Source organism: Furipterus horrens, unplaced genomic scaffold (assembly GCF_987537825.1).
Source record: "Furipterus horrens unplaced genomic scaffold, mFurHor1.1.pri manual_scaffold_2, whole genome shotgun sequence".
NCBI classification, from domain to species: domain Eukaryota; kingdom Metazoa; phylum Chordata; class Mammalia; order Chiroptera; family Furipteridae; genus Furipterus; species Furipterus horrens.
This window is the reverse complement of record NW_028327172.1, coordinates 45,705,652-45,721,963: the sequence shown is the minus strand read 5'-3', so window position 1 is coordinate 45,721,963 and position 16,312 is coordinate 45,705,652. Positions and strand designations below refer to the sequence as shown.

At 39.4% G+C, this 16,312-nt stretch overlaps 1 protein-coding gene and 1 pseudogene across 2 annotated transcripts in view; one reads left to right on the top strand and one right to left on the bottom strand.

The window, feature by feature from the left end:
- The window catches only part of FAM168A (family with sequence similarity 168 member A), a 175,540-nt gene that overhangs the window by 51,953 nt on the left and 107,275 nt on the right, over positions 1–16,312 (top strand). The gene's annotated exons all lie outside the window — the stretch shown is intronic.
- On the bottom strand, positions 9,914–10,177 carry LOC150018456 (cyclin-dependent kinase 2-associated protein 1 pseudogene; annotated as a pseudogene).

Genomic DNA, 16,312 nt, shown 5'->3' with positions numbered 1-16,312 from the left:
TTGTGGGTTATCTAGAACTTTTGGGGAGATGGCCTGCAGATGCACTGTGCTTCGTGTGTGGGTATTTATGAAAAATTATGGATTGCATGGTGAGTGATGATAAGAGCCCCCTTGTTTAGTAGTAGTACCCTGTGGAAAGGATAGAGAAACCTTTTTACTCTGACTTTATTCATTTACCCATTATTTATATATATCTTCAACAAATATGAGTGCTTGTCTGTGCCAGGGTCTGTGCCCTGGGAATCTAGATGTAAGTTATAGTTTCATCCCCCAAGAAGCTCATAATTTGACTTTTGTCTAGGGTGAGTTCTTGTTTGATAAATCAGGAACACTCCTATGCATCCTGCAGAATAGGGATTAGGACCCTGATGGGTAGTGCTGACCATCCATTTTAGACATTCCTCAGTTCCTGCCATGCTGCTGCGGATGCCTCTTTCTCCCCAGTAGATGCTATTTTCTCCCCTCACTTTTCCAGCCAGAGAATTCTTATTTGCCCTGCAGCCTGGCTAGAACACTGTGGCCTTTTCTATTTCTATCACTCTTATGTTAATTAGGTTAATTATGGCTTGAAAAAAATTTCCACCTGCCTATGTATGTTTGCTTAGGGGAGAATAGAGGAGAGGAAGTAGTTTTATGCAAGTCTCTGAGCAAAAGAGCTATGCTGCAAGCATCCCAACTGCTCCAGGGTACCGCACATTATGATAGGTAATAGTTATTAGAGAGCTAAGAGAAAAATTAAGTGTCAATTTAAAGAATTGCTTTTTGTTTGGAATAAGCCAACACACCAGGCAATTGAAGTATGAAGGAAGAAAGGGGAAGAACTCATGTTTATTGAGGACCAGCCACTGATCTAACTGCTTTGCGTATAGTACTTCCTACCTTGACCCTTAAAGATGGATAATATTATTTTCATTTTGCAGGGGAGGAAATTGAGGTTCAGAAAGGCAAGACAGGAGGTCTGAGTTTGAATTATGGCTCCTCCTTTTTTCCCTTTGCTTTTTTAGTTGTGACATCTTTGCAAGTTATTTTAACTATGCTTCTCACTTGGTGGTTAAAGAATATGAGGAAGGGTGGCAGTCAATAATACTTAAGTCAAGGATTCTTTCTGAGGATTAAATGAAAAACCTCCTATGAAGAAATTAATTTAGAAGCATAGTAGGTGCTTAGTTAAGTTTGGTTTAATGTGAGCCTATTTTGTTTAATCAGGGATTTCTTTTAAGAATTAAAATTCCTGGAAAGAGTGAGACATTTTTACAAAGAAATATGGAGAATTAAGAAATGTGGCCAAGGGTTTAATATAGTTAACAATGTATTTATTATATAGTATATTATGTTTATTTCATAGAAGCTACAGGAGAGAAATGAATGCATGTACTGAGGAGCATTCACTGACCTTCCTTGAATAGGAGGCACTGATTATGAGAAAGTTAGTTCCATTTCCCTTGTTGTTGTTGTTTTTTGTTTTAACCCTCATCCGAGGATATGTTTACTGATTTTAGAGAGAGGAGGGGTGAGAGGAGAGAGAGAGAGAGACATCAATGTGACAGAGAAACATGGATCAGTTGACTCCTGTTCATGCTCTGATTGGGGATCAAACCCGCAACCTAGGTTTGTGCCCTGACTGGGAATTGAACCTGCAACATTTTAGTGCACGGGATGATGCACCACTGAACTGAGCCACCTGTCCAAGGCCTGTGTCCCTCTTTTCATGCAGCAGAACGCTGTGGGCAAGTAATAAAGGCAGGAATATTGGATTTTATGATGCATGATTTTGGTAATCATTATCTTAATCTGTGGTTATAAATCTGTGTTCTTATGATCACTTAGTCTTTGGTTTATTAATTCATAGTTATAGGTGTTACAGTTAGGTATTAATTATGCTTGCTAGTAAGAAGTTGGGGAAGAGAGGTGAGAAAGAACCCTTAGATTTGAAGAGTGAATGCAGGACGAACTTCTGGATCTGGTGATCTGCTATAGATCTTAAGTCATGAGCTGTATGTTTCTTACCTGCAATACGTTATTGAACAGTAAATATTAAGTAGAATAAAGAAGGTGAGCATTATCTAGCATTCATTAAATGTTAAATTGAATGTGAATGGTGAGAATGTTGATAAGTGGAACCTGAATAAACCCCAGGTTGTATTTTTTAAACTTTTATAAAATAACAGCTGTATTGAACTACAATCCACATACCATACAATCCATCCATTTAAAGTGTACAAGTCAATGGCTTTTAGAGTGTTTACAGAATTGTGAACATTTTTATTATCCCAAAGAGAAACCAGTACTTTAGCAGCCACACCATACTTCACCCATCTTTGCCAACCCTTCTATTTTCTACAGTAGATTTTGCCTATTCTGGATATTTCATATTGATGTTATCATATAATATGTAGCCTTTTGTAACTGAGCTTCTTTCATTTAGCATAATGTTTTCAAAGTTCATTAATGTTGTAACATGTATCAATGCCTCATTCATTTTTATTGCTTAATATTCCACTGTGTGGATAGACCATGTTTACCATGTCTATTCATCAGTTAATAGACATTTGGGTGGTTTCTACTCTGTTGGCTCTTAGGAGTAATGCTACTGTGAGCATTCTTATATAAGTTTTTGCATAGATATATGTTTTTGTCTTTCTTGGATAGAGGAAATGAGTTCTAAGGAGTGGGAATGCTGGATAATTGGTAACTTTATGTTTAACCTTTTAAGGAACTCCTGACTTTTCCAAAATGATTGCACTGTTTAACATTCCTACGAGCAAATATGAGTGTCCCAGCTTCTCCACATCCTCTCCATGACTTGTCTTTTTGATTTTAATCATCCCAGTGAACGTAGAGTGATATCTCATTGTGATTTGGTTTGCATTTCCCCAATGGCTAATGATATAGAGCGTATTTTAATGTACTTATGGCCTATCTTGTTACTATTTTTAAGTATCTTTTTGTTTTACTTACTGAGCTAGTAATATTTTTCTTCAATAAGATGATGTAATTAGTAATTAGTAATACTTACCAATTTGTTAGTTGGTTATAAGAGGATCCCAGAAGAAGAAAAATATCACTTCATCTGATTATTCTCTCCTTTTTTAGTTACTTCTTTCACTAGATGAATTGCAGGTCCTCAGAGAGGATATCCAGAAAAGAGTGATTTTCAAATAATATTCAGTCTGTTTAAGGGAAGACCAGATGGAGGACATATTAATTAAAGAGTAATTAATAGCTGAATTGATTACTGGTATTGATTATAGAGCACTTACAATTTGGTCTTGGCACTGGGGCTAAATCAGTGAACAAATTAAAGTTCCAGCTTTGAGTTGCACTCTACCGGGCAGAGACAGGAAAAATTAGGCAATGTATGGGGAAAGGGAGTTATTGGAAGGGAGGGGGCTATTTTAATTATGATCGGTTAATCTGTGCCTCTCTGGTGAGGTGAAATTCAAATACTGATCTTAATGAAATGAAGGACCAAGTCACATTGATTTGAAGGAAGAATGCTTTAGTCAGAGAGAAATTCTAAAGTGCTAAATCCTTGAGGTGGGGTTGTGCTCAGCTTATCAGTGAATAGCAATAAGGGAAAGAATGTTCCTTCTGTACAAAGTAAGGAATCCGAGGCTTGTGTGTTCTTCTTAGTCTTTGCTTTTGGCCACCTCAGAGTGTTTCCAAAGAACATGAGTGTTGGTTTTAAAATTTAATTTTACTGCTGTGTAGCTGAAGGGTAATGAACAAAGGGAACAATGGTACTTGGTAAGATCAGATAGGTAGAAGGAAGCCGGGTTACATGGTATCTTGTAGGCCATGGAAATGATCTTGTATTTTTATTTTGAGTGAGATGAGAAGCCATTGCAGGGCTTTGAACAGAGTGACATGATATGAATTGAATTTAGGAAGCTGTTAAAAGAGTTAGGGAATGAGATAAAGAAAGCTTGAGTCAGTGTGATAGCAGTAGAGTTGGTAATAAGTTGTTGGAATCAGGGTATGTTTTGAAAGTAGAGCTGATAGAATCAGCTGGTAATTGGATGAAGGTTATGAGAGTAAGAAAGTGGACAATGGAAGGTTTTTTATCTGATTGGAGTTGTATGATTTGGAGATGGGAAATATGGGGAGGAGCAAATATGTAGGAAGGGGTCAAGTGTTTGGTTTTAGACTCATTGTATTTAAGGAAATGTCAGGCAGGCAGGTGGATATACAAATCTGGAATTCAGAAAAGTCCAGGTTGGAGATACAAATCTGGGAATCATTAGTGTATGTAAAGTCGTGGAGTAGATGTGATCACCTAAGAAATATGTGTAGATAGAGCCAAGAGATCTAACAGGGGAGCCCTGGACACTCTGACACTGGGAGATTGAGAAGTTCAAAGGAATAGCTGATGAAGTAAAAGAAAAGAAGTACCAGAGGCCAAGTAGTTTGTGGGGGTAATTGCAAGTGTCCCAGCTTGGCTGCTTAGAGTCCTATTGTTTAATCGTGGTTTGGTTCACTTTATATTTTTGGGCCTTGGCATGATCTGTGAAGTATAAGATTGTTTCTAAACTTTTACCCACCATCATAATAAAGATTTTTATATAAAACTTTATAGTTTGCACAAAGCATTTCCATGTTTTTATCACATGTAATTGTAACAAATCTATGTGACTTATGTTTTTATAACTATTTTACAGATGGAAGATTGAAGAAGTTTAGAGACATGTCCAAAGTCACATAGTCATAGTTAGAGACTTGAACCTAGATCTGCCTGATCTCAAAGCCTGTGCTCTTTATACTATGTAACAGTTATGTGTTCCGTCAGTGTTCCAGAACTCTGTGATTTTGATCACATAATTCATTTATTCATTCATTCATTGAATATGTGTTGAGTACCTACAGTGTACTATTCACTGTTCTAAGTGCTGGGGATACAGTTGTGATGAAGGCTAAGTCCTAGTCGTCAGAGACCTTTCATTCTACTCGGGGAGACTGGTAATAAGCAAAAAATCAACCAATAAATAATATAATGTTAGTGTCATAATAAAAAATAAAGCAAGGTAAGGGAACAGAATATGTTAGGGAATGATCAAGAAAAGCCTCTATAAAGAGATGGCATTTGAGCAGAGACCTGAATGGCATGTGAAATGTGATAAAGGAAACCAGAAAAAAGGTTCAGAGGCAGGAATGAACTAGATGTGTTTGAGGAACAGAAGGATAGGAGGTCAACAAACAAAATGTGTAGAGGTTTGGAGTCATTTAGCCCAGGGGAGTTGGTTCTGACTCCCTTCACTTAATTTACTGTGTGACTCTGGACAGAGTACTTGGCTTTTCTGAGTTTAATTTCCTTATCTGTAAGACAGAGATAATAAAATAAAGGCTGTCTTGAGAATTAAATGAGAATGTATGTAAAATACCTAGACTGTTGCCTGACACATTACTATGTTAAACATGTTTACTGCACGCTATTATTGACTGTGTCCTAGGTACGTATTTCACTGTCATCCAGTAAGATCAGTTTTTCTCTGCTTTTTCAATTTGTTTTAGTCAGCAGAGATTAAAGTTCTGTTTTTGTGCCTAGGCTGTGTTAAGCACTCTTCCTATGCTCACCTTTGTGTTGAAATCAAGGAAGGGAATGTTGGATGGAAAAGAAAATGACTTAGAAGTTGATGAGTAGGCATAAAAGTAAGGGCTTAAGATTCTGGTCATTGTAGCCTCCAATATACTCATTTATTGTGGAAAGAAACTGCATGTGCATTTCTGTCATCTTTCCTCATCACTGGATACTAACTGTACTCAGGCACTTACCAGCCAGGTTTCCTACCGACCCAAACCTGCTTGCCTTAGGGAGATCAGATAGGAGCCAAGTCCTCCATCTTTTTAAGACCATCTGTTTTCAGACCCACAGCTGCTGCCCTTACAATTGCAACCCAACACAACTGGAATGATTTATTCATCTCCAGGTAACATTTGTGCACCGGCCTTCCAGCTGAGTACAGTATCAGCATTACACTTAATGAAGCATGCAGCACAGGTGGCGAGCTGCACCGGAAAGGATGCTTCTGGCTTTAGAAACGGCTTATGGACAGGTGGAGGTAAGCGTTAGTCCTTAGAGTGTAGCCAGGGGAAGAGCAGAGTGAACACTGGGCAATTAGGGAGACTTTCTTGTCCAGTAGAGCCTTGATTATGTATCTTTTATTTCTGGAGTTTCGAGATATAAATGTTGTACCACTCTTGAGTTCGGTGAGAAAATTAAAACCCAGAGAAGGGAAGGGACTTAGTTTAAGCTACATAGCAGTTTGGCACAGCTAAGGGTGGAACTCAGGTATTCCAATCCTTGGTCCAGTGCTTGCTTTCACATATTTTGTTGTGCAGTGAACCTGTCTTCTTACATATAAAATGAGGATAATTAACACTTGTTTTGAATTGTTTTGAGGATTAAATGAGAGAGGTTATATGAAAGCTGCTTAGGTCATTTTTGATCATCAGAAAGGACTAAATAAATACTAACCTTTTCTTCAGTTCAGTTGAGCCAACATTGATTAAGCATCTACCTTGTGCCAGCTATTTCTAGGCTCTTCAGTTAAATTATCTTGTTTAACCTTTTAGGTTTATTTCTCTCTCCCCTTATTATATTTAGGGTCTAATTGGTACAGTAGTACTTTTCGTCTCTGACAAAATCCTTCCACAGTCAAATCTTCATAACCACTGTTGTTGCAAACAAGTGATGCTTACTTTTAGAAAAATCTAGAGTGTTAAGAGTGTAATGTGAACCTGTGGTGATATCTAGTATGAATGTATGGACCAATACAGCTAGAGCTAGTCTGTGACTCTTGGCTTCTGCCCCTCCTGCAAGGTGATTTAGGGACCCTCTGCTTGAAGGGCAAATCATGACTGACAGCACTCTTAACACCTCAGAGAAGCTTAGTTTCTTTTTTGGAATGTTTCATTTAAGTGAATTGCTTCCTTTTCACCTTAGATTTTAGGCTCTTGGATATGCCATCTGCTTCTCAAACCCAATTTTCCTTTACCACCAATGGCTTGCAGGCAGCTGGTCAAATGGAGAATAAAAGCTTTCTTCAGCTCATGGTGGTTTTGTAAGAGTGGGAAGGCCTCAGGGAGAGATTGCATCTGCTTATTGGAATTCATTTGTGATGCCTGCCTGACTAGGCAGTATTTTTACCAGGGACTCTGCTGGGGCTGGCTGAGGAAGAGAAAAAATTTTGGAATTGAGTTCTGTCATCATGGGTTTTAGCTATTTCTATCCTTGCTACTATCAGCTAGGGATTCAAAGAGCTTGTTGGGATTGCTGCTCCTTCCTTCCTTCCTTCCTTCCTTCCTTCCTTCCTTCCTTCCTTCCTTCCTTCCTTCCTTCCTTCCTTTTGTACCTGCATCTATTGTCCAAGCTTTCCACTGGCACTTTGTTTTCCCTGGTTGTTGTTCTGTTTGGTGCATGGATGGCTGTGTGTAATGTAATTCAACAGAATGATTTAAGTGAAGAATGAGTAAAATAAGGGAAACCTAGTGTGAGGTAGTGGAAAGCCTTGGTAAACCCATAGACATGTGGCTTGAAATCTCAGCTTTGCCTTATACTGCTGGCTTTATGATCTTGAATAAATCATTTAATCTCTTTGAGCCATAGTTTCTTTATCTCTGAAAATGGGAATATAAATATCTGTCTTGTTCAAGGTTGTGGTGAGGATTAAATGAGAAACTATATGGGAAAGAATGTTGGTGCTCATCAAATATTCCTATATGACTTTCTTCCCATCTCCTTAAGGAGTGTACATGGGGAAATCAGACATGTATACAAGTTATTGTATGTGTGTGCACATGTGTATTGACTTAATGTAACTGAGAAGTGGCTGGAATTTGCCACGGTCATTGAGAATTGGGAGGCTGAGGGCTTGGGGTGGGTGCCTATCTTCCTTGAAACCAGGCTGAGAGATAGACTCTGATAAGATAACATAACACAGTCTTTGTTCTTTTAAAGAAGACCTTAGGAGGGAAAAACAAAGAACCTGGCCATGGAGGCCTTGTGATACTGGTTTACTCAGGGGGGCCATTAGTGTCTCTGGTAGCTAATGTTATCTTAGAGATAGAATAATCCGCTTCACAGTTAACTGAGAGCATAAGAACTGCCTTTTAGGAACAGTAAGTACATAGCTTGGAAAGTTATAGTCCCCAGCCCCCCTCCCCCCCATCTGTTACATCATCAGCAGAATGGTCTTTGCCAAGATTAAAATCTGATCATCTTAATTTGCTGTTAAAACTCTTCATTGGCCCTGGCTGGTGTGGCTCAGGTGGTTGAAGCATCGTCCTGTAAACTGAAAGGATGGGGGTTTGATTACCTTTCAGGGCACATGCCTGGGCTGTGGGTTCAGACCTTGGTTAGGGCAATTGTGAGGGGCTGCTGATCGATGTTTCTCTCTTGTATCAATATTTCTCTCCCTATTTTTCTTCCTTGCATCCCCTCTCTCTAAATACAAACAAACGAACAAATATTTAAAAAACCTCTTAAGTACCATGTTTTCTGTGATGTCCTCCCTGGCTTCTGCAGATGAGGTGCCATAGGATGAAAGGCTTCCCTCCTCTAGGTTCATCTAGAATTTTGTACATACAAAACTCTTTAACTATGTGCTGTAGCCTAAGTGATTAGTAGACAGAATGATGTCTCTTAATGCTTTTGTTTATGATAGATACATTGACTATTTCATTTTTGTGTCTTCATTAGATACTCAGTTTATCCATATGTAGTACGTCCATTCACAACAGATACCTTTATTTTTTGTTAATGAAAATTAAGCTTCATTACATCAAATAATAAATGCATACAAAAATGCAAACAGTTTTAGTCACTTTCTTCCAGATGTTTGGATCAACTTACAGGAAAGGCAGAACTGAAGCCTACATACAACGTTAGGAAAAATTTGAGGGGTCCTTGTTAAGTGAGGTTTGATAAGTTGCCTTTTCTTTTCTATTTATAACTTGTGCATTTTAAACATTTTGTTTATTTTTAGAGAGATGGGAAGGGAGGAAGAAAGAGAGAAACACTGATGTGTGAGGGATACATTGACTGGTTACCTCTTGCACACCCCCAACTGGGGACCTAGCCCGAAACCCAGGCATGTGCCCTGACGGGGAAATGAACTGGGAACCCTTTGGTTCACAGGCTGGAACTCAACCCAGTGAGCCACACTAGCCAGGGCAATTTGTACATTTTAAAAATTGACGTCAGCTCTGACAGATGTGGCTTAGTTGGTTGGGCGTCGTCCCGCAAAGCCAAACGTCACCAGTTCGATTTCTTGTCAGGGCACAAACCTGGGTTGTGGTTTGGTTCCCGGTCAGGATGCTCAGGATGGATACGAGAGACAACCCATTGATGTTTCTTTGCCTCTTTCTTCCTCCCTTCCTTTCTCTCTCTTCAAAGTACTAACAGTGATGCAAATGCTTAAGCAAAAAAAGAAGTTATATTAAGCAGAATCTGTACTGTTTGACCAGAGAGGAACAGGGATAGGCTACTAAGTAAAGTGTGCTGTCTGTATGCACTAAAAATATAACCCTTAAGAGCTGTATTAGTTTAAGAAGAGAAACAAAGAAGAGTTTGAGTAACATAAATGTGTTCAAAAGAGAAACAGTGGTATCTTGGAGACAAACTATGTTTGCTGTGAGATATGTAACTTTTATGTGCATTTTTTGAATCAGTCCTAAAACAAACAAACAATCCAAAAAACCGCCACCACCACCAACAAAACCCTAAGTAATTCCTATTTAAAATGTAAATCCTGATCAACTGCAAAACCTCTTCTCCATCTTAGAGACTATAGGTTCAGAACCTAATGAACCATGGGAGGGACACAGGGAGTAGAAACCAAACCATTTTGAAAACAAGTTTCAGATGAATTGAAACTTCTTGGAAGAAGATGGAAAACCTTCCATGCTAACAAGGCAGCTAGGATCTGGCATTCTGTTCCATTTAAGCCAAGCACTCTTGAACTGGTCCTCTAGCATGGGTGATGCCTCGTTTTAGTCTTTCCATTGCACTCTTGCTTCCCGAATAGGTGACTCTGATCTCTTTCCCCAACTCTTCGATGTTGTCCAGGAGTTCTGTGTATTTGCTTTGGGTCATTTGGCTGTTCCCAGTTCTCTTAGTGTAGCCTAGGGACAGTACCTCATAGTCACTCAGCAGCTAGCGGGGCTATGAGGACATTGCCATACGTGGAGGAGGGCAGGTGGGCATGTGGGTGGTCAAGTTTGGTTTGTAAGACATCCCCCTAACGTGGCGGGTGCATGCGGCCTGTTGGTGTTGGTGCACCAGGCTGTGCACTGCCCAGCTCCCGTGTGCTTTATTTGTTGATGGGCCTCAGACTGTACCCCACAACAGATATCTTTAAAATTAGAAAAATAAATGCAGAAAGAATGCAGCACCTTGCCAGACTTAGCAAACTGTATTTTATTATACCTCTTATCCCTGATTAAGTGAATACCCATCATTAAAATGAACAATTAGAGATCTCGAAAAAGCTGATTATCAGGTTGATGGCATAGGTCCAGCTGATCTGACTCTTAAATCATTAACAAACTTTGGTCAAGAGAAACATAACTGTTATGCTTTCTTTCCTTCTCTTCTTTTTGTTATGCTTTCTTTCAAATAACTTCATTTGAATCCTCACATTTCTTCTGATATAAATAGGGCCTGAATTCTGTTTTTCATTTTAGAGCATTTCCTAAATGTCTGGTGATCTTTGGTGTCCTTATTTTTAAATGGGATACTAAAAAGCTGATTGGAAATTTTTATTTTTCTTTAAAAACCAGAGGGGAGAAACATCAATTGGCTGCCTCTCACATACCCTGAACTGGGGTCCTCGCCCGCAACCCAGGCATGTTCCCTGACCAGCAATTGAACCAGTAACCTTTCAGTTCACAGCCCAGCACTCAATCCACTGAGCCACACTGGCCAGGGCTGATTGGAAATTTTAAATACTGATTGTGGATATCACTGTTTGATCTGCCTGAGCTATTTGTGGGGCAGTTACAATATCATTATTTTTATCTTTTCACTAAGGTGGGTCAGGTTATCTGGAAGGATCCTCTCGTCACCTTCCAAGAGGTTATAGGACTGGCCGCCACTGGTCTAGAAGCTGAATGGGGGAACGAAAACTGCCAGGAGGTCCTCAATATTCGATTCACTTAGACTCTTATTTCCAGTGTAGTAACCCTGCTATTCCCTTTTTCTAGAGATCCACTATTTTACCCTTTCCAAAGGGAAAAGAAAACCCAAATGTGGAGCTACTAGTTTCTGAATTTTGTGTGGGTTTTACAGGTTAAATTGTTACATTTAATTTTTTTTTCACTGCTGGCTTAGTATTTATCTTTCTTGGAGCTGATAAGTCAGTTACTATTCATTAATTTGCTTTCTAGTTTTCAGAATTTTGTGGCTATTGTTTTTCTCCATTTCTCCTTGTTTTTATGGTTTTATGCCTTATAAAAAATTCACAGGTAAAGTTTAAAATATCTTATATAACCCCCTTTTCAGAATTGACAAAATACTATTTAATCTTTCATAGGATTCAAGTTCATTATTTTGAACATCAGTTATTCTGCCGTCTGTGTTGCACTGATGCCCATGGGAGCTATTGTATTCTACACTAAGTACTTTCATGCTATATTTTAAAACAAAAACAAAAGCTAAGGGCTACCTTTTTGATGAGTACTATGTTTTTTATATTCTTGTGGTTGTTTTGGAATTATTGTTTTGCATTTTCTTCTTGCTGTTTGTGAAACACAACGACAATATTGTTCTCCTTTCTTACCTTGTCACTTCTCACCTACTACATATGGGTGCTCCCAAATTACTGAGTTCATTAGATGTGTTTTTAAGGGAAGAGTGAGCCCTGGGGACTCTACTAGTAGTGAAGTGCGAAGAATTAAAGACAGTTATTTTGGCTTTGAAGAGGCTTTTTTGCTTACCTCTTAGCTCTCTGTGTCTTCCAGAAAGACAAGGTTATTGAATAGCTGAAGTCTGTACAGATGAGGTATTACAATAAAACTTCATGGCTTGTCAAGTAAATTGCTTTCATCCATATCATCTCCTTTTTATTTTAAGCTTCACAGTAATTCTACAAGGTAGAAAGACAGGTAAGATTATTCTTGTTTTATAGATAGGGCGATTTGAGGTTCAGAATGATTAAGTGACTTTTTTTCCCATCACATAACTGAGTGGTAGAGCTGGGCCTAATGTCAGGTTGTCTGACTCAAATCTTCGTGCTCTGTCCCTTCTCTTTTTCCCTTTGTATGTGGCATTCTACAAGAGAGGGTCAGATTCCTAAGATTAGAGTTCAGTGCAGTAAGGAATGGTCCTCATTTGATCCTAATAGTAGTAGCACAGTGGGATGGGTTATATTTTTCCTGTTTCCCACCTGGGGAAATTAAAGCTCTAGATATTAAGTGACTTGTTCAAGGTCATCTGGTAAAATAAAAGTGGTAGAACTGGGACTCATTCACTTCTTCTGACTCCAAATCCTGCTCTCTGATTGCAGTGCATACTTCCTCTTTAAATTTGATTTGAGCTGCCAAAAGAGAAGATATGCCTGAAAGAGAAGATATGCCAGCCACATGGATATTAGACAGCGGTAGTTTGAACTGTTAGTAAAGAGTTAAGTCCTCTTCCCTGGGAAGATTTCAGCAGATTGAAATTCTCAGGCTATTTTTCCATTTTACATAAAGGGGGAAGATAACTGTTGAGTTTGAACTTGCAACAGATTTTAATTCCTTTAGTGGAAGCACTGAAGTTACACAGTTGCATTGCCAGTTTGGCACAAAGAAATACTTAAGCTCTCAAGTAGAAATACTTAGTTTCTAGCCTAATATTCTGGACCCCATGAGAGATCCATCATGAATCAGGGAGTGTTAGGGCTTTAAGATCCATTCATTCTTAAGCTTAAAGACTGAGTTTGTCTAGACAGTTTAGTAGAATAATTCTGTATATGTTTATCAAGCTCCTACTATATACTTGGAACAATAATGGACACTGGGGAATGTCCTGCTTAGGAATCTCATGGTCTAGTTGGGAAGGAACATACAGATAATTACATTATAGCGAAAGAAAGTGCTATAATTGAGAGATATACAAAGAGCACCCAACAGGGGATGATTAATTCTTCCCAGATCAAGGGTGGGGGGCGGTGATTGGAGAAAACTTCATAGTGAAGATGATGATTGATTTGTGCTTGAAAGATAGGTCAGCTTCTAGAAGGGGGTTGAGAGCATTGTAGGCACAGGGAACAGTATGTGCAGAATCTCAGAAATATGAAAGAACTTGCCCTCTGAGGAAACTGGTGGAAAGCTTGATTCAGCTAGAACCAGAGAGTCAGGTAAACTAGGTCTCCTCTCTGGTCTAGGGCTCTCAAGGCCTCTTTTTATTATGCTGTGCCAGCATCTGCTCACCTAGGAGCATCCTTATATGCAAGTGTTCTCTGAAGTGGCTGCATCTCTTCTCCAGTCTTGCAAGCCTTTCTTCAGAGCTTAGTTATGATAATCATACTCTCCCCTTAGAAAGCTTTCCAGGCTGATTCCTGATACTTCTCTTCTTCAAACTGCTGTTGCCCTTTGTAAGTCAATGCAATTCCCTCCTGAGTTAATACTGACAAGTGTTCATCCATAATTTGTTTCTGTATTGCTTCCTATTCTAGAAGGATTCACCAATTGTGCTATTTTTTATTATGCCCAGAGTGGAGGTTTATTGTTTGATTACTTGTACCCTTAAGCCTTAGTTATGGGTTTATTTTGAAGTTGTTTAACCTTCTATTCAACTCAGGAATCCTTCAGTTTAGGGAATAAAGTGTGGTAAATTGGAGCCCTCTAGGAAGCTTTTTCTTATCCTCCCGGAGCTAGTAATTCCTTTTCTTTTTGTCTTAGTGCCGGTCACCCTGCCCTAGAACTCTCTCCCCCTCTCCCCCAACCCCTCACCAATGTCTGTCTCCTCCTGGATATTTGCCTCCCTCAGGGCAGGGATTTGGTATAGTTTATCTCTTGTGTTTTTTCAACTGCCAACACAGAGCCTGGACACAAGTGTTTGGTATATGTTTATTTGTTGAGAGTCAGGATGCAGCAGTTCTAGTTTCAGTTCTACCAGTCTGTGACCTTTGACAGAGCTCTTGTGATCTTTGAAATTCCAGTTTTATTACCTGTAAAATATGGAGTCTGTACTCCAAGACCAGTGTCATAGCATTTATTCTACTTAGAGTAGTCAGGGTCCAGTTGAAGCAATAGAAGCCACACTAATTATTTGAACAGGTAAGTTTTAATATAAAGAATTGTTAAACATCACTGATCATCAGAGAAATGCAAATTAAAACCACAGTGAGATACCACCTCATACCTATCAAAACAACTATTATCAATAAATAAACAAACAACAAGTGTTGGTGTGATTTTGGAGAAAAGGGAGCCCTCATGCACTGTTGGTGGGAATGCAGACTGGTGCAGCCACTGTGGAAAACAGTATGGAAGGTCCTCAAAAAATTAAAAGTGGAACTGCCTTCTCACTCAGCAATTTATTCTTCTTCTGGGACTATATCCAAAGAAACCTTAAACACTAATTTGAGAGAATATATACACCCCTATGTTCATCACAGCATTATTTACAATAGCCAAGATTTGGAAGCAGCTTAAGTGTCCATCAGTAGATGAGTGGGCAAAAAAGTGATGGTGCATTTATTTACACAATGGAAATCTTACACTTTGCAACTGCTTGGGTGGACCTGGAGACCATTACACTAAGTGAAATAAGCCAGTCAGAAAAAGACAAGTGCCGTATGATTTCACTCATTTGGAGTCTAATGAACAAAATAAACTAAAAAGCAAAATAGACGGATTTGTAGATGGAGAGCAGGCTGACAGCTGTTGGGGACTGGGTGGGGGGTGGAGGGATAGAGCAAAAAAAAAAACTCATGGACACAGACAACAGTGTAGTGATTACCAGGGGGAGGGGAGTGGGGGGAGTTGGAGGAGGGAATAAGGGAGATAGTGAAGGACGGAGACTTTACGTGGGGTAGTAAACACACAATACAGTGTACAGATGATGTGTTGTAGAATTGTGTACCTGAAACCTGTGTAATTTTGTTAACCAGTGTCACCCCAATAAATTACATAAAAAGGAAAAAATGTGAAACATTAAAAGAATGAGGTACAAAGTGGTTAACTACTAAAAGAGATAAAAAGAGAATTCTAAGGTGTAATAGGGTGGTAACTATAGAAAACGACTATCAAACTCTAGGGCTGAGGGAAAAGTGAACAAAGGAAGAATTTAGAAGCTTAAGAAAAGAGAGCTTCATGAGGAACTGGGATTGGGACCTTTGAGGAGAGTGTATGGTTGTCCTAAAAACGTGCTGCTTGTAGTGGTGGTGAAGAAGAAACTGGGAGGCACTCACCTTAGAACTGGGAGAGCCACTGTTGAAATCTACCACCTCTGCTTGCTGCCTCAGAAAAATCAAACACCGGGAAAGTTCTCTTCTTTCTTGCTTAGCCTTGCAGTCTCCTTCCAGCACCCTCTATTGGCAGAACCTACATGAACCAGCTGGGAAAGGAGAAATGTAGTCTGCAGAGTCCAGTCCAGTATCACAGAGCAGGGCAATGTGAAGAACTGGTTTGGAGCTTTAAGGCAAAAATTTATAATTTGTGTATTTGTAGTAATCTGTTTCGCTATTTGTCTTCCTAATGCCACCATGAGCTCAGTAGTGGCTGAAATAGTGTCATATTGGTTTCTGTATCTGCATTGTCCCCAAAGAGGCCTGGCACTACAGAGTTGCTCAGTAAAATACTGTTTGAATGAAGAAAGGTCTCTTAAGATTGAGAAATTTAGATGTTTCTCTAGGTTGGCTTAAGTCTGATTATGTTAGAAGGGATTGGGGTCAGGCATGCTCTGTAGCAGTTGAAACCTTGTTGAGTGCCATTTATCTTGTGCCTGTCTTGTACATAGCTTGCGGTAGATGTTAGAGTGAGGACAGGAAGAACATTCTTTTACTAATATTCATGTGAAATAGCCCTGGCCAGGTGGTTCAGTGGGTTAGCGTATCATCCCATACACCAAAAGGTTGGTTGTGGGTTGCGGGTTGTGGGTTTGATCGTAAGTCAGGGTACATAGCTAGGCTATGGGTTCAATCCCTGGTCGGAGTGCATACAGGAGGCAGTCGATTGATGTTTTTCTCTCAGGTTAATGTCTGCCTGTCTGTCTGTCTCTATCTCTCTCCCCCACTCCCCTCTCCTCTCCTCTCCCTCCCTTCTCCCTCTCCTTCCCTGTCTTTCCCTCTTCCTTTCTCTCTTAAAAATAAGTATATCCTCAGGTGAGGAT